This window comes from Miniopterus natalensis, chromosome 2 (assembly GCF_054644295.1).
Source record: "Miniopterus natalensis isolate mMinNat1 chromosome 2, mMinNat1.hap1, whole genome shotgun sequence".
Taxonomy (NCBI): Eukaryota; Metazoa; Chordata; class Mammalia; order Chiroptera; family Miniopteridae; genus Miniopterus; species Miniopterus natalensis.
This window is the reverse complement of record NC_142082.1, coordinates 43,186,293-43,209,015: the sequence shown is the minus strand read 5'-3', so window position 1 is coordinate 43,209,015 and position 22,723 is coordinate 43,186,293.

Here is a 22,723-nt window from a genome sequence, read left to right as displayed (position 1 = left end):
TCCCCAGTCTGGGCCCATTTCAGACAGAGGTGAATTAACAACATACCTATTTAGTATATTTGTATTCTTTCTGATGGTTGACTTTAAAGTTGCTTTGTTATTTTCAGCTCCCGATGTCACCTTCCTTTCCTAATTCTAAACAGTTTTATATCACATATAAGATTTACAACTCAAACTAAAAGAAAAGCTGAGATATTATAGTTTTAATTTTTATACCCAATTAGTTTGTTGTTTCCTGTCTGTCAATAGTTTTAAAATATTGGTCTGTTTAATTCTGTCTGCGAATATTGGATTTTCTGTGAGACATCTTGCAAAACAATACAAAGAATAAATATTACTGACAATAGAACATTAAACAATAAAAGATAAAGCTACTTTAACATAAATTAGGACCTAAGAATGTATGTATACAAATATGTATGTAACTTGACAGTCTAATGGCAACAGTAAAAATTCATGAAGCTTACTGTTCAAATACTAAAGAAAGAGAAGTATGAGAAATTATAAATTTTCTGTTTAAATAAGTGATATCATAATCTCCAGAGTAGAAGAACAGTATTTATTGAAATAGCAAGCATAATTCTACTGTGCTCTCAATCTTCTGATATCTCAGATCACAAAATGAATAGAAAACAAATATTCCTTTTAATTTTAAAAAGTTTTCATATAAACTATTAGTAGACATACAAAACATCCCTTCAGGTATTATAAGCATGCATACGATATTCTTTAATATGCATTGTAACAAAATTAAAACATAATGAATTCCATAGCAATATATTTTATATCACTTCAAGAGCTCCACATCATGTGTAAGGGCAATCTAAATACTTCATCAAAGTGCACTAAATTTATTATATAAAGCATGTCAACATTTTTGCTAACTAACTTTTCATTAAATCTCCATATTTTCAATGCAACATTTTATTCTTTGAGTAGTTTAGTCCATTCATTTAATGTCAATAACATGAAAGTATTTTTTTTTTAAAGATATAAATAATAAACTCTATAAAAAACAGGCTTTGGATTCAGACAGTAATCTTGGTAACTCTTTTGTTTTTCACATTATTTACTATAGGATGGTAGCTAGACAAACTAAACTAAAAAGTACATAGATGACTGCCATTTGCGACAACATGGATGAATCTTGAGAATATCATGCTAACTGAAATAAGTCAGACACAAAAAATTAAGAACCATATGATCTCACCCATATGTGGGATATAAATCTGAAAACAACAAATGAACAAACTAGAAAAACAAACAAAAACTCATAGGCACAGAAAACAGCATGGTGGTTATTAGAGGGTAAAGGGGGTCAAATGTATGGTGATGGAAGAAGATATGATTTTGGGTTGTGGCCACACAATGCAATATACCTATGATGTATTATAAAATCTTACACTTGAAACCAATATAATCTTATTGACCAATATCACCCCAAAACATTTAATTAAAAAATTATAGATGAAAATTGGAACTACAGATAAATCACATTTTTCAGTTCTTCAGTTTCTTTACCGAATGTAGTATTTGTCTCATGTGAAACATGAAAGTAGTAACTACAAGAAGCTAGCTAATTTTTTCCATCACAGACACCTCAGTGGTAAAACGGTATACTTTTTAGGATCCAGGGAGCAAAATTAAAAAAGCTTATTAAATATCCTTTATTTTAATGACTACTAAATTTTAATATGCATGGGTGTTTGATTCAGACTAAACATAGTTTAAGTCTTTGTACTTTCATTATGAACTGTAATCAAGGCAATTTGCCTAAACTTCTGTTTATTCTCCAAATTGTAAGAAGAAATGCATTCTCTTCATATGATCATTAGCAACAACCAATTCAATAATAAATCTCAAACACTTTGCTCTGTGCATTCCATATACTAAATGTTAATTTTTCTTTTTTAAATAGGCATGTCCCTAATTCTTATATTAACAGGGTATATGTTAATATGGAATGCAGAAGGGAAAACTGAAAATGATAGGCTCATGAAAGAAAACTCAGGCCAACTTAGTAATGACTACAATAAAACAAAGGCAATTATATAATGCAATACAATACCGTTTGACCAACATGTTCATGTTTTCCTTACCCACCAGCCACTAGTAATGATGATTCTGTTTTATAGTTCTATTAGTTGGGTTTTTTAGAGTTCATGTATAAGTGAGATCATACAGTATCTGTTTATCTCTGTCAGGCTTATTTAATTTAGCATAATGCCCTCAAATCCATCTATGTTGTTGCAAATGAAAAGATTTGCTTTCTTTATTGTGGCTGAATAATATTCTACTTTTCTTAGACAGCTCTCAGAGCAATATTTTTGCTGATATGTCTCCTAGGGCAGGGGAAATAAAGGAAAAATAAACAAATGGGACTGCATCAAACTAAAAAGCTTCTACAAAGCAAAGAAACCACCTTTTTCATCAGCATGGATGGACCTGGAGAGTATTATGCTAAGTGAAATAAGCCAGTGAGAGAAAGACAAGTATGTTAAGATCTCACTTATATGTGGAATCTAATGAACAAGATAAACTGACAAACAAAATAGAGACAGAGTCATGGATACATGGAACAGACTGACAGCTGTTAGAGGGGAGGGTGGAGGGCGGACAGGTTGAAAGAAGGTGAAGGAATTAGCCAAAGAACATATATGCATAACCCATGGACACAGACAACTGTGTGGTGATGGCTGGCGGGAAGAGGGAGTGGGGCTGAGAGGATGGGACCAGAGAGGGGGAAAATGGGGATATTTGTAATAGTGTCAACAATAAAAGTAAAGAAACAGATGTGTATTTCATTGTATATATATCTATATATCACATTTTCTTTATTCATCCATTGATGGACACAGGTTATTTTCATATCTTGGCTATTGTGAATAATTCTGCAATAACCATGGGAGTGCACAGAAGTCTTTGAGATAGTGATTTCATTACCTTTGGATATATATACCTGTCTAATTTTTTCCTGAGAAGTCTACCTAAAGATTTGTTATCTTTTCAAAAAACTGCCAGTTTCATTGGTCTTTTCTATGACTGGAGGGGCTAGTTCAAACACACACACAGTGGTGGTCAGTCTCAGGGATCTAGACTGGCATCACTCATGCAGTCTCAGAAGTTGGGATTAGTTACCACTATGGATTCCAGCTTTGGAGGGGGATGAGATGTTGGGGAGAAAGCAGGGAGTGACTCAGGAAGTTCCTGTCTCCTATTGAGAAAAACTTTGGGGATAAAATTTCAGTAGTGGAATGTGTAGGGGCAGAGCAGGCCACTAACAACCACCTTTGCTCTTACTGTGTGGCTGTAGTGGTGTCCCTTGGCTTTCTTCCTCATTTCTAGCCATCTCTATACTTTAGCTTTGCTGGTGTCTGCATAGGGTAAGGCCAAAGAGGATCCTTCTTGTGGTATCCCAAATGGCTAGGGAAGCTGACCTCCTTTCCTGAGAGGGGGACTCTTTTGAGCTGAGGAGTTCCCTCTTGGTGCTGTGGGTTATGTCTGCCTGGGTAGTGGGAAGATTCAGGCAAAATGAAGCTGTTCTTCCTTCTTTTTTCATTTGGTAATTCTCAGGTTCTTTTGTTCCATTGTGTTGCTGAAGTGTCTTAAGTAGACTCCTGAACTTTTCCAGAACTATTTTTGTTGGTAATTCACTGTGGGATTGTGTAATTAACATTTTTTCCAGAAGCATTGTATACCTATGAGAAAGTACAAAAATCAAAAGCATACATCTAAATTAATTCTAACAAAGTGAATACACCCAGGAAATCAAGGAAAAATGCTGATAAATGGAAAATAACAAGCTTCCAAAAGTTCTCTTATACCTGCTTTTCTTTAGTCCATTACCAGCTAGGAGTAACATCTATAATAGCTTCTAACACAACAATATTGCTTGTATAATTTAAATTTATTTAAATGAAATGAAATATTTTATACTCTTTAGTGTCTACCTTCTTTCATTCAATATTATGCTTGTGATGAATGTAAATAAATTACAACTCTGATATTTTCTTCTCATTTATTTTTATCTTTCTGTCCAGAGATTCTGGGAAGCCTTAGTGATTTTTGAAATTTCCATATACAAAATTGGTTACATTCTTAATACTGACTAGAAAATAAATCCCCAACTCTCACATGTCTCTTTTAAACTTTTTATCAATGTATTCAACAGGATCTGATTCTAAAAAATATGTTTTTATTGATTTTTAGAGAGAGAGGAAGGGAGATAGATAGAAATATCAATGAGAGAGAAGCCTCATTGATTGGCTGCCTCCTGCAAGCCCCCTCCTGGGGATGGAGCCCAAAACCCGAGCATGTGCCCTGATCTGTAATTGAACCATGACCTCTTGGATCCAACTGCATGCTCAACCACTTAGCCACGCCGGCTGAGCTGATTTTTAATTGTATCCTACTTATTCTTCTTTATTTTTACCTTGAATTATTTAGGTAGGACAAGCCATTATTTACATAATGTATAATGCTCCACTACACAAAGTATTTATTGTCATGATTCCATTTTCCAAAATATAATATCCTCTTTTTGCTTGCAAATGCTTCATCTAGAAAGATCTCGTGACCACCTTAGAGGACTTTAACCTGCCTCATTAATCCATTATTCTAAATGGCTTATTCATGCTGCTTTTCACTGACTTTAAATTGCTGAGCCATCTTTTGTAAATTTAAAGTGTTTTTGTTTGTTTGTTTGTTGTTGATTTGGCAATTGCTGAGGTAAATGTCAAGTTACCCTGATTCCATTATATATCAATTTATTCTGTAATCCCTATAGTGAATTTTTGAACAATGATGAGTTAAAGGATATGTGCCACTGAATAGGTACCTAAACAACCTTTAGATGCATCAATTGCTCGCTGATTTAGTGGCTTCTTAAATTATAATTTTATACTGTCCTTGAAACAAGTGCTAACCTATTTCTCATATACTATATCACTGTTATCATTCCTCCTATCATTATACAGTGAAGGAATTCTTTCCGATCACACTTATACCTTGGTCCCTGTTGTCTCAATATAGCACTTGATCTGAGACAGTGCAGTGCTTGGTACATGTGGCAAACTGCTGTACTACTTTTTACAGTCTCACATCTAAACACCAATAGTTTCACAAGGCCTGGTTATGTGAACTAAATTTCTATGATAGTCCAGAAATAATGACACACCTGCAGCTAAAGTTTCAATTTTATTAAAAACTCTAACAACCGAAACCAAAACAGTTCAGAATTGCAGTGGATACTGGGGAAGTAAAACAGGAGAGTGATAACAAGCTGCTACAGGAAATGTCAGGCACTTAAATTAATTCAGGCAGAAAGAGGTCCTTGAGTGATTGTGTTAACCATCCCAGTTCTCTCTCGAACAGTATTCTTCACCATGTGACTTCACAGGCTATCTCAATAAAGAGAGAGAGTCTCTTTTTCTACTTTTTGAATCTGAGAAATGTGAATTTAGGCATTTGACTTGTTTTGGCCAATGTTATAAAAGCCAGTTTCTTATAAATAGAGGCCTTTGCATCTGCTGTTGAAGCTATGTTACTGCCAGATAACATGCCTGGACCCACTGCTAAAGGGTGAGAAACGGAAGCAAAATCATCCTGTCACCCGACCTGACAGCAAACGGACTGCCTGACAGATGTAAGAGTGGGCCAAGCTCAAAATAAGGAGAGCTGCACACCCAAACACAGGCCAAATCTCTATCCTACACACTTTGAAGGTGAAATAAATGCTTATTGCTTTAAGCCACTGATATTTGAGGTGGTTTGTTATATAGCACACTTGTGGTATTAGAAATCCGATACAGAAATCAGAGGAGTCCTGCCATATTAAAAATAAAACATAATGAAATTTGTTGGTTAGCAGAAGCTTACAAAATGACCATGATGCCCTATGGATCTAGGAAAACTAATGGCCTCTTGTGATACTGGGATATAAGAAATATATATTTAGTGTTCATCTCATGTTTCTGGCATAAGAATGTCTAAAACCCTTGGAATTTCCTAAGTGTTAGGTAGGAGAGGTACATTTTTGTTATTTACGATAAGCCCCTTTTAACCATATCTGAGTTTATGCTAACGAGGTGACACTGGGTGGGTCCCTAGAGAGCTGCAGGATGCAGGCTGGGTGCCAGAGGAACCAATCATGTGATTAGAGGGCTGGAACTTGCAGCCTCACATCCCAACCTAAGGAAAGGGAAGAGGGGGCTAGACATTGAGTTAATTACCAGAGGACAATGATTTAATCATTCATGCCTGCATAATGGAACTTCCATAAGAACTCTGAATGATGGGATTCAAAGAGCTTCTGGTTAGTGAACACATCGAGGTTCTGGGATTGTGACACATCTGCAGGGGGCAGGGGTGCTCACACCCCTTCTCACATTCTTTTCCTTATGGATCTCTTCCATCTGGCTGTTTGTGAGTTGTATCCATTATAATAAACCAGTAAATGTAAGTAAAGTGCTTTCTTGTTCTGTGAGCAGTTCTAGCAAGTTATTAAACCTGAGGATGGGGTTATGGGAAACTTATAGCTAGTTGGTCAGAAGTATGGGTTGCCCTGAGTTGAGATTGTTGCTTGAAGTGGGGACAGTCTTGACAGGGTGTGCCCTTGAGCTGTCAAGTCTACACTAACTCCAGGTAGTTAATATCAGAATTGAAGCAACTTGTAGGATACCCAGTTGGTATCTGAAGAGTCGAATAATTGGTTGGTGTGGGAAACTAAAACCCCCACACATTTGGTGTGATAAGTTTGGTTGTTTAAAAACACAAAGATAGAAGCACTTGTAATATGTAGTGGAATATTTAATAAAATTCTATTATAAACTTTTAGATTTGGGTAAAAAAACCCAAAACAAACAAACAAAAAACCTCTCCAGGCTAAGTGTTGAAAGTGGCAGCTGATACCTTTTAACTGTATATTATAAGACAGTGCAAAAAAGAGATGTGGTCAAAAGGAAAAAAATGAGATGCAATTTGCAAGAGGGGCTAGAACTTTTTAGATTAGAAAAATAACATCGATTCTTTCTCCGGGCCAATGTAATACTCTCAAATAAGATACGGCCTCAGACTATAGATCTCACAAGGATGGAGTTGTGAAACTCTTTGTCATGACCTTTTAAAAAGTCAGGTCAGTGATTCCTAGACACTTTGAGCTCTCTCAAAAGAATTTTGAGAAAGCTTTAGTTTATAGCACACAGAAGCCCAGTTTCAAAATAGTAGAAAATAAATCCAAAGAGGAAGACATAGCAGGAAATTAATTAGGAGTATAGCTTTTGTTGTATGGGTTGAATTATAATCAGTTGGTAATAAAACTAACAAAAATTTTCAAGAAATAATAATAATGAAACAAGTTTCCACAGCCTCTCTTAACCTCCAAATTTTTGTTAGGAAACAGGCTGAGGAAATTCCACAATATTTTCTAATGCCTTTAATAGAAGTGCTTAAGGAGTTTAGTGAAGAACAAATGAGGTCCAAGGAGGGAAAGACAAGTGAAGTGGAGGAAAAAGGACTGAGGATCCACTCCAGTGGAATAAAATCAATTTCTATTGAAGGGATAGTTTCCAACCCCAGAGTAGGCATCTCAGACAACACTAACCCAGCAGGGTTAAAAATGGCTATGGCTGCCCCCGCCAGTGTGGCTCCATGGTTGTTGGCTCACACACCGAAGGGCCTCAGGTTCGATTTCCGGTCAAGGACACGTGCCTGGGTTGCAGGTTTGATACTCCCCCCAGTGGGGGCATGTGCTGGTGGCAACCAATCAATGTGTCTCTCTCACATTGATATTTCTCTCTCTCCCCTTCCACTCTCTCTCCATTCCCTTCCACTCTCTCTCAAAATCAATGGAAAAAATATCCTTGGTGAGGATTAACAACTAAATTCCCTATGACCAAGCTACTGCTCTGAACCTGTTATTACTCATCTCTATTTAGAGTCTAAGTATTTATTGTAGTTATTCTGCCTCTTTCTCACCATTACATACTTTTTGTTTGTGGGTGTTGCCTTTTTAGTTTATAGTTCCCCCAGACTAAGACTAGACTCATTTGGATCTGATGTTGGTAATGAGGTCCTATATTTTTAGCTTGATCTGATTAAGTAGAACTTTCTTGGTCTTGGTAGGGAATAGGTGTTTTTTTTTGCCTGTGAAAGTGGTGTGAATAATTGTAGCCCGATTACGGTACATTAATTTTATTGGTGGATATAATTGTTCACTTATCCCTGAACCCATGCCATTTGATATGCTGTGTCGCAGGTCATCTCACTGGAGTTGTGGACTCTAAGTCCTCCACTGCTTGATTAGGAGTTTGGCTATTTTACTTGTTTAACCAGAGAGATCTCAGCACTAGTGATCATACAAAAGCTTTCACTTATGTTTTTCAGCCTCAGCTCTCACCATGAGAGTATGCTTAGACTAGCCTGCCTGGAAGATGAAAGACATGTGGCCCAGTCATCCCTATAAATCTGCTCTCTCTTATTCTTACCTATCTTTTTAATATTTCCCACACTCGGTCTAACTCACTGTGAGCCAGGATGGTATTTGCATATGCTATTCCCTGTACCCAAAACATCCTTCTTATACTTGTTGAATATAACATTCTTTCTGGTTCTTTTTGCCTTTTATGTCTTTAATTTTATTTTTCGATTACAGTTTACATTCAATATTATTTTGTAGTAGTTTTAAGTGTAAGACATGGTGGTTAGACAGTAATATACTTCTGGTTCTTTTTAATTATCATTACCTTAGCGATTATCCTATGTGCTAGTTCAGGTTCTCTAAGAAGCAGAGCCCAAGGCAGGATTAGATAGATGTTCAAGGGATTTCTTGGGGAAAAAACACCTGTCAGTGAATAAAAGAAAGGTAGACAGGATTGAAGAGCGATCAGCCAGATTGTAAGGCAGACACACTCCTGTGAGGCAGTAGAGGAAGGACGATGGCAAGACATAACTGCAATAGATATCCACCACCTGCCGAAGTCCCACCTTCCCACTTACACATCATACTTGACTTCTTAAGCTCCAGAGCCCCTCTAGTTAAGACTGGTTCTCCCCTAATGCAACTCCCTCAGTGATATAGTATCATTTTCATTTTTTTTGTTCATATGTTACAGAATTTCCAGAAATGTATGTAGGGATGTCATCTTTTGAGTTATCTACCATGGTTTCTATTATATATTAAGTTCCATGTTTATTTCTTCATTATCATTCTACTAAAATTAATTGCACATCAGTTTTTATATAATCTGAAAACCTCTGAATATTTGTAGAAGAAAAGGAAATATTCACATTTTTGTGTGCTACTTCTTGCAAGTAAGCAATATTTCTGTCACACATTTTTACTTAATTTTATGCATTTGATCTTTTACATTTTCTATTTCCTGAACAACCTTGTTGATATCCTCTACATTTTGTGACTCTTATTTGTCTAATATTCCTCCGTTAGTGGTTTAAAATATTTTAATTCTCACAGATACCCTTATATTTTCAATTGCATATTAAACCATTACCTTTTTCTTATTTTATAAAATAAATATCCTAGAAAGCCAACATATTTGGCTTGCTTTTACTTTTACCCGTATCCTTTCATATCTGTTTTGTTGAAATCATTTGTGGTGTTGGGGAAGGGAGCCACATGGCGAGGACTTGAGTGCTCTGTGGGAGTTGCGCGTGGTCCCTGGCTGATACCAAGAGATTTGAGGCCTCATAAAATGGGAAGGAGATGAATTCTGTCAATAACCAGTGAGCCGTAAGAAGACCTTAAGCCTTAGATGAGATTTTAGTCCTGGACAATGCTTTGATTTTAGTTTAATGAAACCTGAGCAGTGTACCCAGCTAACCTGTACCTGGAGTCCTGACACATAGAAACCGTAAGATAATCAATTGATGTTTTCAGCTATTAAGTTTGTAGTAATTTGTTTCATAGCAATAGAAAACTAATCAACCATTATGTCTCGCCTGAGTTATTATCATAACCTATCTATTCTCCTTACTATTACTGATGCTTACCCATCGTCTATTCTCTGAAGAAAGTGGGGTAAAACTTTAAAAATTATCTACAAATATTTTACTCCTCTGCTAAAACCACACAATTATTTTTAATTTCAATTGGTGTAATAGTCACAGTCTTTATAGTTGTGACAGAAATACTTTCTTGTGTCCTAGAAAACATTCTGTCACCCACGGTTCCGCCTGTTCATGCTGCTCCAATAGTTCTGCCTGTAATTTAAGCCTATTCCTGCTTCTGGCACTTGTTTTTCTCTTTGTTTTATTTGGATTTTTTGCCCCTAAATATATGCAGATCTAACTGCCTTGGTAAGGCTTCATGAACACTATAGAAAACACACAGCGTTTTACTGCAGTTATCTATTTTTGTACCCTGATATATTTTTATCCATAATTTACCTCCTGTATATTTTCTTGTTTACTTAGTTATTGTTCGTCACCCCCAAAAGAATATAAGCTCCACACAAATGGGAACTTTGCTGTATTCATTGCTAAATCCCTAGTACCTAGACCGCTGCCTGGAAAATAGTAGGTGTTCTATAAATATGTGTTAAATAAATAAGGAAATAAAATATGTTGGTACATTTTTGTATTATTTTTAATGCTTTTATCTTGTTAGTTCCAGATTGATTTTGGACTCTGTTCTGCTTCCTCGCCTAAGACCATCATGATTGTACAGAAATAGTTATAGATCTTACATGCAGCATGTAAACGTTCCTAACCGTCACTTCCTACTACACGTGTCGAGGGACCAGATCTTCCTGTGTGCTGCTCTTTTGTTTGTTTTGTTTTGCTCACTGATTACCACAATCTTACACCATGATCACGTATTGCTTCTACTACTTTCAAATCTAAGATGTGTGCTTGGTGTTTTTACTATTTTCTTGAGCTTTCTTAGAGATGACATTTCTCTCTCTCCCTCTCTCTCCTTTTCTCGTTCATTTCTCTTGCATTTGGATGATGACACTGGGCCCCAATAACATGCTGGCCTTAGTCTCAATTCCTTTTTTTTTAAAACTGCCTCAAGATTTCACAAATTTTTAGTTTCACAGGTAGTATTTATTTACATTTTTGGAGTTAAATGTATGTGTTTGGAATTTATTTTTTACCATTTGGGTCAGAAACACATTTTTATTTTCTGGACACTTTGGCCTTTGAATACTTTCTCCATAAAAATATTAAAATTATAGGTTTCAATTGTATTGGTATAAAGATGGATATATAAACATTATGTATTACATTGTTTTTTTCAACCTAAAATTTATTATTTTCTGATTTCAAAAGAAATTCAAAAGAATTTGTGGCCATTAATGGTATTCAATTCTAGTCCCTAAACATTTTATGTATTAAACCTAATATCTGTCAACCTTAACATAAATTTATTTTTATAGGAAGAACAGAAAATTCTTCAGCCATCCTGATAAAATATTTCTTATAACTGCAAAAAATAATGTTGATATTATAAATATACATTAGCTACTATCTGAAGAGGATTTTATAATTTAATTAAATATCATAGTGGAATACAACTAACACTACATGCCCAGCCATTACTGTGCAGGCTCTCACAAATTTTTAAACCACCTTATTAAGATATGATAGACACATAGAAAGGTGTACATATTTAATGTATAAGACTTGATGCATTTGAACATGAGTATACATCATGAATCCATCACCACAATCTATCCCATAACTATATGGGATAAATATTTCATCACTTCCAAAAATTTCTTCCTGTCCTCTTTATTTCTTATTATTTTTTGTGTGATAAGAAGACTTAACATAAAATCTAACGTCTTAGAAAAATTTTAAGTATTTTTCAGTAATTTTTATCAGTTTTGTCAGTGATTTTAAAATACTATTTTTCAATTTGTTTTCTTTTTTCTATGTGATTTCAAATAATATCATTTTGAATGTTATTTCACCAATATAGTATAAATTCTGCATGTATTTTGTGTTTGTGGATAAAATATAAAGCAATGAATGAGTTGTGCCATCCAATGTTTCAATGTCTTTACTAAACTTTCTTCATAGTTTCTCTGCCTTAGCATATTTCAGTCACTATTGATAATCCAATCATCTGATTCAACCAAAAACCTGTGAGCATGGGATTCACTCTTACATCCATCACTTTGTTCATTCCTTCTTTACCCAACATTGCTTATTCTATGCCTAGGACATTTCTTAAGTCCACCTTTCTATTTCTGCTCCATCAGGTTAGTAAAACAGCTTCTGAACTGGCATCTCTGCTTATAGTCTTATTCCCTTTCAAGAGGCTCATCAATTTTTAGGTTGAGTGGTATAATATCTATCATCTATCTATATCTATATCTATCTATCATCTATCTATCAATCATCTATCATCATCTATCTATATCTATCATCTATCATCTATCTATCTATCTCTATCTATCTATCTATCTATCTATCTATCTATCTATCTATCTATCATCTATCTATCTATCTATCTATCTATCTATCTATCTATCTATCTATCATCTATCTCTATCATCTATCTATCTATCTATCATCTATCTATCTATCTATCTATCTATCTATCTATCTATCTATCTATCTATCTATCTATCTATCATCTATCTATCTATCTATCATCTATCTATCTATCTATCTATCTATCTATCATCTATCTATCATCTATCATCATCTATATCTATCTATCTATATCTATCTATCTATCTATCTATCTATCTATCTATCTATCTATCATCTATCTATCTATCATCTATCTATCTATCTATCTATCTATCTATCTATCTATCTATCTATCTATCTATCTATCATCTATCTATCTATCTATATCTATCTATCTATCTATCTATCTATCTATCTATCTATCTATCTATCTATCTATCTATCTATATCTATCTATCTATCTATCTATCTATCTATCTATCTATCTATCTATCATCTATCTATCATCTATCTATCTATCTATCATCTATCTATCTATCTATCTATCTATCTATCTATCTATCTATCTATCTATCTATCATCTATCATCTATCTATATCTATCTATATCTATCTATCTATCATCATCTATTTATCATCTATCTATCTATCTATCTATCTATCTATCTATCTATCTATCATCTATCTATTATCTATCTATCTATCTATCTATCTATCTATCTATCTATCTAATCATCTATCATCATCTATCATCTATCTATCATCTATCATCTATCTATCTATCTATCTATCTATCTATCTATCTATCTATCTATCTATCTATCTATCTATCTATCATCTATCTATCTATCTATCTATCATCATCTATCATCTATCTATCTATCTATCTATCTATCTATCTATCTATCTATCTATCTATCTATCATCTATCTATCATCTATCATCTATCTATCATCATCATCTACCTATCAATCTATCATCTATCTATCATCTATCTAATCTATCATCTATCTATCTATCTATCTATCTATCTATCTATCTATCTATCTATCTATCTATCATCTATCTATCTATCTATCTATCATCTATCTATCTATCTATCATCTATCTATCTATCTATCTATCTATCTATCATCTATCTATCTCTATCTATCTATCTATCTATCTATCTATCTATCTATCTATCTATCTATCTATCTATCATCTATCTATCTATCATCTATCTATCATCTATCATCTATCTATCTATCATCTATCTATATCATCTATCATCTATCTATATCATCTATCATCTATCTATCATCTATCATTTATCTATCTATCTATCATCTATCTATCTATCTATCTATCTATCTATCTATCTATCTATCTATCTATCTATCTATCTATCTATCTATCTATCTAATCTATCTATCTATCTATCTATCTATCTATCTATCTATCTATCTATCTATCTATCTATCTATCTATCACCTATCTATCTATCATCTATCATCAATCATCTATCATCTATCTATATCATCTATCATCTATCTATCATCTATCATCATCTATCTATCTATCATCATCTATCTATCTATCATCTATATCTATCTATTTACATATAGAGGCACTTCTATTTTTAATTTTTTGAGGTAACCCCATACTGCTTTCCACAGTAGCTACACCAATCTGTATTCCCATCAAGAAGCTTTTAAAAAAGGTTTACATCTCAAAGGGGCAGAGAAAGAATTTGCAATTATAAGTTTTCTAGAGTAAATGCCCTAAGAAAAGGAAGGAAGAAGCTCTGTGGTTAGGTCATCAGATTCTGCAGTAGCCAGCTGGGAAGGAGGTCAGGGGCTAAGAGTCAGGAAGCAGCATGTCTAAACTTTAGTCAAGCTGAGGGAAACACTAAGGCCAATATACATTATCTGTACCAGCGTTCACAGCAGGCTATGAGATAGACATTATTTTTTTTCCAATCTTGGTAATTTTAAGAGATCTGATAAAATCCATAATGTTATTTATGTTAAACCCAAGATTCAAACTTAACTGCAAATTATTTTTTCCTAACAAGAAATTTTTGATTAATATAAAACCTTTCTGTCTAAAATCCCATGCTTGTATTTTCTATTTTACGTGCCATCTAAAGTTAAAATATAAAAATCCAGGGGAAAGACGATAATAATAATAGACTCTAAAGAGCTGCAGAAGTTCTAAGAGAGATTCGAAAGGTTAGAGATCAAAGGCCTCATGTTTTCAAACTACACATTATCTATGCTGAATCATTATACTAATGAGATCCCACTGCAGAGTTCACATTTATAAAAAAGGGTTTTCATTTTACAAATGTAGAGTCAAATTTTCCTAATGCATCTCCTTTTCCCTTTGGAAACAGTCTTAACTCATTAAGGCCATAAGGGCATTATTTCCTAAAGCTGCCTCTCTTTAAATTCATGATTTATAAAAAAATGTCTGCCAGGAAAGTTTACTGTAATATGAACTACTCATACTCAGACACATTTTTCCATTGTCACATTACATTACCATGGACCATGTGCTGCACTTATAGCCTAGCTTGTACCTTTCCCACGTATATTATACTGAGGAGACTTTGGACTTTCTAGGCCTTAAATGCTCCTCTCATGCTAATTCATATAAGACTCCAGTTCTGTTTTACCCATGAGGTTCAATGGTTTACAGAGATTATTTATGGCCTAAACTTTCTTTGAATGTGCTGTATGTGTAAAGATAATATGTAAAGCAAATTAAAACTTAGTATCTCTGTTTGGAGAAGGAGTTGGATTCAGAAATCCTCATGTCTATGTCCAATGCCTTTCAGGAACTCCTGAGGTACTTTTGCAAGTATGTGAGACTCTGTGGAAATTAATCAGAAAATCAGCTCTCTCATATAATCTCCACATATTTAGATAAGTAAACTAGAAGAAAAAAGATAATAACCCACATGTCTTGCATTTTACAAAGAGTACAAAATAAAGCTTTAACCAATTCGGTCTTGCCCCTGTGTTATTTCCATGTTTACTACTTTTCATATAACTAAAAATCTGTATAGAGGTAAAAGAAAATTTCAACTTTTAAACATTCAAGTAGAAAAACTTATGTCTTCTCTGGCTTAATAATTCAAAGAAAAGATTATTTTATTTATTTAATTTTCACATGCCTATGTTTATTATAACATTAATTATAAAAAGAAAACTTATTAAATAAAATTAATGAAACTGATACATTTTTCCCTGATTTCTGGCATACCAAATTCCCTAATTCCTCCCCCTCCAAAGTTAACACGGATAATTTATCCTTTGGGACTTGATAGCATCAAGAATAAAGGCCTGTATTTGGAAATCTAGAATATTCTGCTATGGGTAAAACTGATCTCAAAAATAGTTGTTCTACTTGTTACTTTTTCCACCAATTAAATTTGAAAATCATTTAGAAAGATATCTAATCCTTTCTCTGCTTCTTTTTCTCCACTTCCTGACTCAGTTAATTTACAAGATTATTACACCATTCATTTACTATTATCTCTCTATCAAATAATATAGTAAGTGTTGAGATTAATGAAAGAAACATATGGAACATAGACAGCCTTCAAAAATGAGCTATCTATTTGGAGTCTCCTCTAGTTAGCCCCTCTTGGGGTGGTCCTGTGGTTTCCTTATATTCCACAGTTCCCATCTTTACCTGCATACTCCTCACTCAGTCTTTTATGGGTGAATAATAATATCCGGGTTGTGATGACAGAAATTCTTTTAATTTTAATGTCTACTGTCAGGGGACAATTTTTGCTCATTCGAGAATTTGAGGAGCATAGTATACTTCTTTTCTATCTAAACATTTTGAGATTTTTCTTAGTAATCATATCCAAAAAAAAATTCTTGCAGTAGATATACAACAACAATTAAAATAATTTGTTAAATCATCTCCAGTTATCTTAGAATTAAGTTCATTTTTGTATCTTTCTATCCTACAGCACATTTTTAAATTCTAAAATAGAATAGGTTTATGATAGACAAAATGAATAACATTACATAGCAGAGTTGATTTTCACATTTATGCAAGTCTTGCCCCACAGTTTCTGAGAGAAACATCATCAGTAAAATAAATTTGAGGGAACAATTACACAATAGTATACTGTCATGGTTAAAATCCTAAACACAACATCAAATGCTGATGGAGCAACAGGAACTCATTTATTACTGGTAGCAAATGAATGTGTGAAGAACAGGAATTTTTAGAGTGGTAAAACTATTCTATTTGATACTGTAGTGGAGGATATATGACAACATGCATTTATCAAAATCTGTGGAGTAGCCCTAGCCAGCCTGGCTCAGTGGCTAGAGCACTGGCCTGAGGACTGAAGGGTTCCAGGTTCGATTCTGGCCAAGGGCACGAACCTCAGTTGCAGGTGCCAATTGGGAGGCAACCAATTGATGTGTCTCTCTCACATCGATGTTTCTCTCTCTCTCTCTCTCCCCTCCTTCCACTCCCTTCTGAAAAGCAATGGAAAAAATATCCTAAGGTGAGGATTAAAAAAAATGTAGTGGATCATCAAAACCTATGGAGCTATACAACAGAAAGAGTGATTCCTAGTGTATGTTCTAAATTTTAGTTAAAAATAATGTATCCATATTTGTTTATGAATTGTAACAAATATATGACACTAATGCAATACATTATAAGTGAAATTGTGAGCCTATGAGAGAGAGAATAAATGAGAACTCTGAAGAATCTGCCTAACATTCTGTAAACATAAAGCTGCTTTAAAAAATAAGGTCTTAGTGATTTTAAAATTTTTATTTATTTTTAATTTAATTTTTAATTTTTAATTTTTAAAAATATATCTTTATTGATTTCAAAGAGAGGAAGGAAGAGAGCGAGAGAGAGAGAGATAGAAACATCAGTGATGAGAGAGTCATCGATTGGCTGCCTCCTGCATGCCCCCTACGGAGGATCAAGCTCGCAACCCGGTCATGTGCCCTTACCAGGAATAGAACTGTGATCTGGATCCTAGGTCAATGCTCAACTGCTGAGCCACATCCAGCAGGGCTCTTAGTGATTTTAAAAAAACAAACTTAAATAGTTATAAATCTAGGAAAAATGTACAGGACTTGCATGGCGAAAATTAGGAAATATTCCTATAAATAAATGGAGAAATATATTGTGCTTATGAATTGGAAGTCCTAATATACTAGAGACATTTCTTTCCAAGTTCATATACACCTATAAATACAATTTGTATCAAAATTCTAGCAAGATTTTTATTTTTATTTATTTTATTTTAAAAAATATATCTTTATTGATTTCAGAGAGAGGAAAGGAGGGGGGAGAGAGGGAGAGAAAAACATCAATGATGGGAGAGTCATTGATCAAGCATGCAACCAGGCATGTGCCCTGATCGGGAATAGAACCCCGATCGCCTGGATCCTAGGTTGACGCTCAACCGCTGAGCCACGCCTGGTCAAGCAAGATTTTTAAATACAAACATGGTTATCTAAGACTTTTTTAGATACAACTCTACTTAATCTCTACTTGTTTCCCTGCTTATAAAAATTAACTTAAAATAGATTATGAACTATATGTAAAATGTATAGCTTAAATATAGATGATAAAATACAGGAGAAAAATTTCTTAATTTAGGGCTAGGAATAGGGAAGTGTCTTACACTCAACACCAAAAGCATGATCCATAAGTGGGAAAAATGACCAATTTTATTATATTAAAATTTGTCTTTTGCTCTGTAAAAGACCATCACAACAGATTCAACAACTACTAACTGAAAGAAATATTTGCAAACTGCATATCCAACCAAAGACTAGTATCTAGAACATATAAAGCACTCTATACATTTAATGGTAAAACAAATTAGAAAAAGGGCAAAAGACATGATTTAACATTTCACCAGAGGAGATATACAAATGACAAGCACAAGAAAAAGAAAGTTAAATGTTATTAGAAAAATGTAACTTAAGACCAGAATGGTACACTTGTCACTGTGGTAAAAAATAAAAATAAGGACATCAGCCAATGCTGGTGATGATGCAGAAAAACCAGACCACATATGCATTTCTGACTGGAATATAAAATGGCATGGGAGCTCTGAAAAACAGCTTGGCTATTTCTTAAGACCTAAACATGCAACTCTTATATGACCCAGCAAGTACACTTCTAGGCACTTATCGAAAAACAGTGAAAACTTATGTTCATACAAAAATCCATAATTGAATGTTTATAGTAGCTCTATTCACAATCACCTAAAATTGGATAAGTCTCAGATGTAAAACAAACTGTAGTTCAATATCATAGAATACTACTCAGCAATAAAAAAGATCTAACTATTAATATGCACAAAAATCTGTATGAATCTCCAAAGAATTATACCGATTGAAAAAAGTCATTACTCAAAATTGTACAGTTGCTTATTGTATGGGTCCATTTATATAACATATTTGAAATGACAAAATTATAGAACTGGAGAACAGATGAATGTTCACTAGGGGTTAAAGAAGTAGGAATGGGAGGTAAGTGAATGTAGCTATAAAGTGAACATGGCATTCTTAATAGCAATATCCTGGTTGTGATATTGTGCATGAGAGATATGCCAATTTGGTTTATGTGTCATTTTAATATGTTAAGTTGTGATATCCTAAGTATATGAAAATTTGAGGCTTCCTTCAAGCTTAAACTACTTCAGTATTAGAAAGAAATGCATTCACATGTATTAGAAACACAAAAGAGAACCCAGTCAAGTGATCAGGACTTCTCTGTATCCCATGTGTAATAGTTGAATAGAAATGTAAGCTACCTGGTTTGAAGAGCTGAAAGATCAAAACCTTAAAACTATTACTATGATTTGATGTATTTTATCAGTGTTATCAACAGGAATCTATCATCATAATAGCTAGATATTCTATATGCAACTTAGAGTCAACTAATATTGAGCATATACTTAATTCTTGGGGAGATCTAGCAAGATATTTCTCTTCCCTTAGTAGGATTCATAAATTTCAAATATGTATTTTTGAGAAACTAAAAACCGTAAAATAAAATTTTATGTTAAGGAATATGTACATTTCAGTATTCTAAATATATATAATATTTAAGATAACTTTACTATTAGAGAGTGTGTAAGAATTGTCATTTTAACTTTAACTATAAACTCAAGGTAACTTTATGATAATAGCTAAAAATCTAATTTCTAAAAAATTATGAAAATATAACAAATAATTTATAACATATGTTTAATTTATTGGGCTTATAGATGTTATTTGATTACTCAGGAATGTTTCATTTCTATGTTAATTAAAATATGGTTATAAAACAAAAATGAATATAATATATTAATACTGTAAATGCAGATAAAATATTCAAAGTTTAATTAAGTTTGTGAATGTACTTTATTCTATTTAAAGTACTCTTAAATGTAATTCTTAATGTGTGCTTTAGATAGAAATAGAATGGTAGAAATTGCATACTGAATTTCAAAGCTTAAGGAATAAACTATTGTATTTGTAACTTTAGTTAATTGAATATTAATCTTTAAATTTTTAATACATTTCTGAACAGAGTCAAGGAGAATTCATCTCTGCTATATTATGCCAAATGGAATGTCAGAGAAAGTTTCATGGAGGAAAATGAAATTAAACATAAAGTAATCCATGCTAAGATAACATGGGGGAAAATTATAAGTATGTGGTAGGATTGATTTAGAAGAAAAAATACTTAGAAAAATATACCAAAATTCACTGTAAGTTTGGTATTGTATGATAAAATTATGAGATGAGATAAAATAAAAAATAAGTTGATGAAACAAAAATGAACTTTGAAGAGTTAAAGAAAGGAACCAAAGGTCAAGGAATTAGGATTAAACAATTTATACATAATATATAAATGATAAATGACATAGATGTAATAATAATTAAATCATTGAGACTAGGGAAAAGCTAAAATAATTATAGTGAACCCAGAATAAAAAGAAAAAAATAATTTAAAATTATTAAATAGGTATTTTAATGCATATGCAGAATAGAGAAGATTTAAAACACTCTAGTAATTGACATTTCTAAAGAACATCATTAATGGAAAAGCAAAATTCCAATATATAAAGAAATGTTTTTTGAAATATTTTAAATGAATTCATATAGTGAGAGTAAAAAATACACATTCATATAGAAATAAAACACCTAACCTGGCTTAAACTACTGAATTTCAATTGAATCTATAGATAAACAAGATTAAAAGAAATTCACTTAAAATAGGGAAAATTCAGTCTGGATTCTGAAATCTCTATAGCAATTTTCAAACCCAGATGGAAAAATATCTTGAGAGAAAAATAATATACCTTAACAAGGTTATTCTCAACCTGATAGTCTTAAAACTATAAAGGCAACAGAGAAAAATCTCAATTTTACAAGGATTCAAGCAATATAATGCCCATGAGTTTATGTTGAAGAAAAAGAACACAGTTTAATAAAAAAATTCAGGCAACCAATAAATGAAGAAATAATACACAAGGTATCTAGTGGCAAGCTTTGGATGAATTTAATCTGAAGCAAAAACTAAGAAAAAAATATATAAGAAAAGCCTTAGTATAATATTTATTAAATTTTATAAGTAAAAATAAAAATATACATATTTAACAGGTATGGAGAAATGGAAGAATAACTGAGTATATTAACTTCCTCATTTGGGAGTTTATAAATAAGATCTTTATTGATATACCAACAATAAGAGTATGCTTATTTTACTTATTTAGAGAACTACTATAAAAATAACCACAAAACTATAACTAAGAAAACCCCAAGTACAATAATTCCCCCTAAATCATAGGGAGTACATTCCAAGACCTTAGTGAATGCCTGAAATCATGGAGAATACCAAAACTTACATATAATATGCTATTTCCTATGCATACATAGCTATGGTAAAGTTTCATTTATAAATTAAGCACAGTAAGAGATTAATAATATTAAAACAGAAAAAATTATAACTATGCTGTAATAAAATTATGTGAATGCAGTCCCCTCCTCTCTTTAGAGTTCCTTATTGTACTGTACATACAGTGTGGATATGCTAGACAAAGGAATGATTCATGTCTCAGGTGGGACACAGCAGGACGGTGCTAGATTTCATTATGCTACTCAGAATGGCGTGCAATATAAAACTTACAAAATGTCCATTTCTGAAATTTCCCATTTAATATTTTCAGACTGCAATTGGCCATGATAACTGAAACCACATAAAGTGAAACCACAGATAAAGTGGAAACTACTGTAATAGCAGCTTTCAAAATTGGAAATGCCGTTCATTAGAGAAGCTGCATCACTTACACCAACAGAAGGGGGCACTCTTGATCTAAGAATTTCATAAACTACTCCAAACTGCCAAGTCTAAAATCTAGTGGTTTACGTCCATGCCAGAAGTTAGCAAACATTTTTTTTTTTTTTTTTTTTTGGTAAATGACTAGATAATAAGTATTTTCAGCTTTGTGGGTCCTACAATTTATGTCACATCTACTCATCTCTGCTGTTGTAGTGTGAAATTAGCCATAGATAATACATAAATTATAGACCTGACTTTATTCCAACAACTTTGTTAACCAACACAGGTCTAATCTGACGCATTGACTGTGGTTTGAGGACCCCTAATCTAACCCTATCTACTATAAAAAGAAAATAATAAAAACATTTTAGTAAATGGAAAACCTTCTCCCAAATGACACTAACCAGAAGGAAAATAAACACAACACTCCAAAATGAAGGAAATATTGATAGGGAATATGTATACATAGAACAATTTACCTTCAACAAAAACACTGAAGCAATTGCTACTAAAACTATTCAGCTCTAATAATAATAAAAGATGTTGGTCCCAGGTTTGGACAAGGAAAGTACAAGATGAGCCTAGAAAGTCTTATTGTACCAGAAAGTAAGAATATGTTGAAAAAGATGGGAAACTTTCAAGCGATACAAGAGACAGGTAAAATTGGCATTAAATTAAAATAAATACAATTAAAGATTTACATATAACTCCCAGGATAAAATAATTCACAACTCAACATTCATGTAAATGAATACACAAATAAATAAATATAGAAAAGAAAAACTCTTCAATACAGTATAATTAAAAAATACATGTAGAAGGAATGATAGAGTTTAAAAGTCATGATTTGAAAGTAATCTTTGTAATAATTATTTCATGAAAGATGATTCAATGCACAGTAAAACCAATGGATGAAATTTTGTTGAGCTATAAGGACATTTAGATAGTCTCAAATACCCACTCACAAA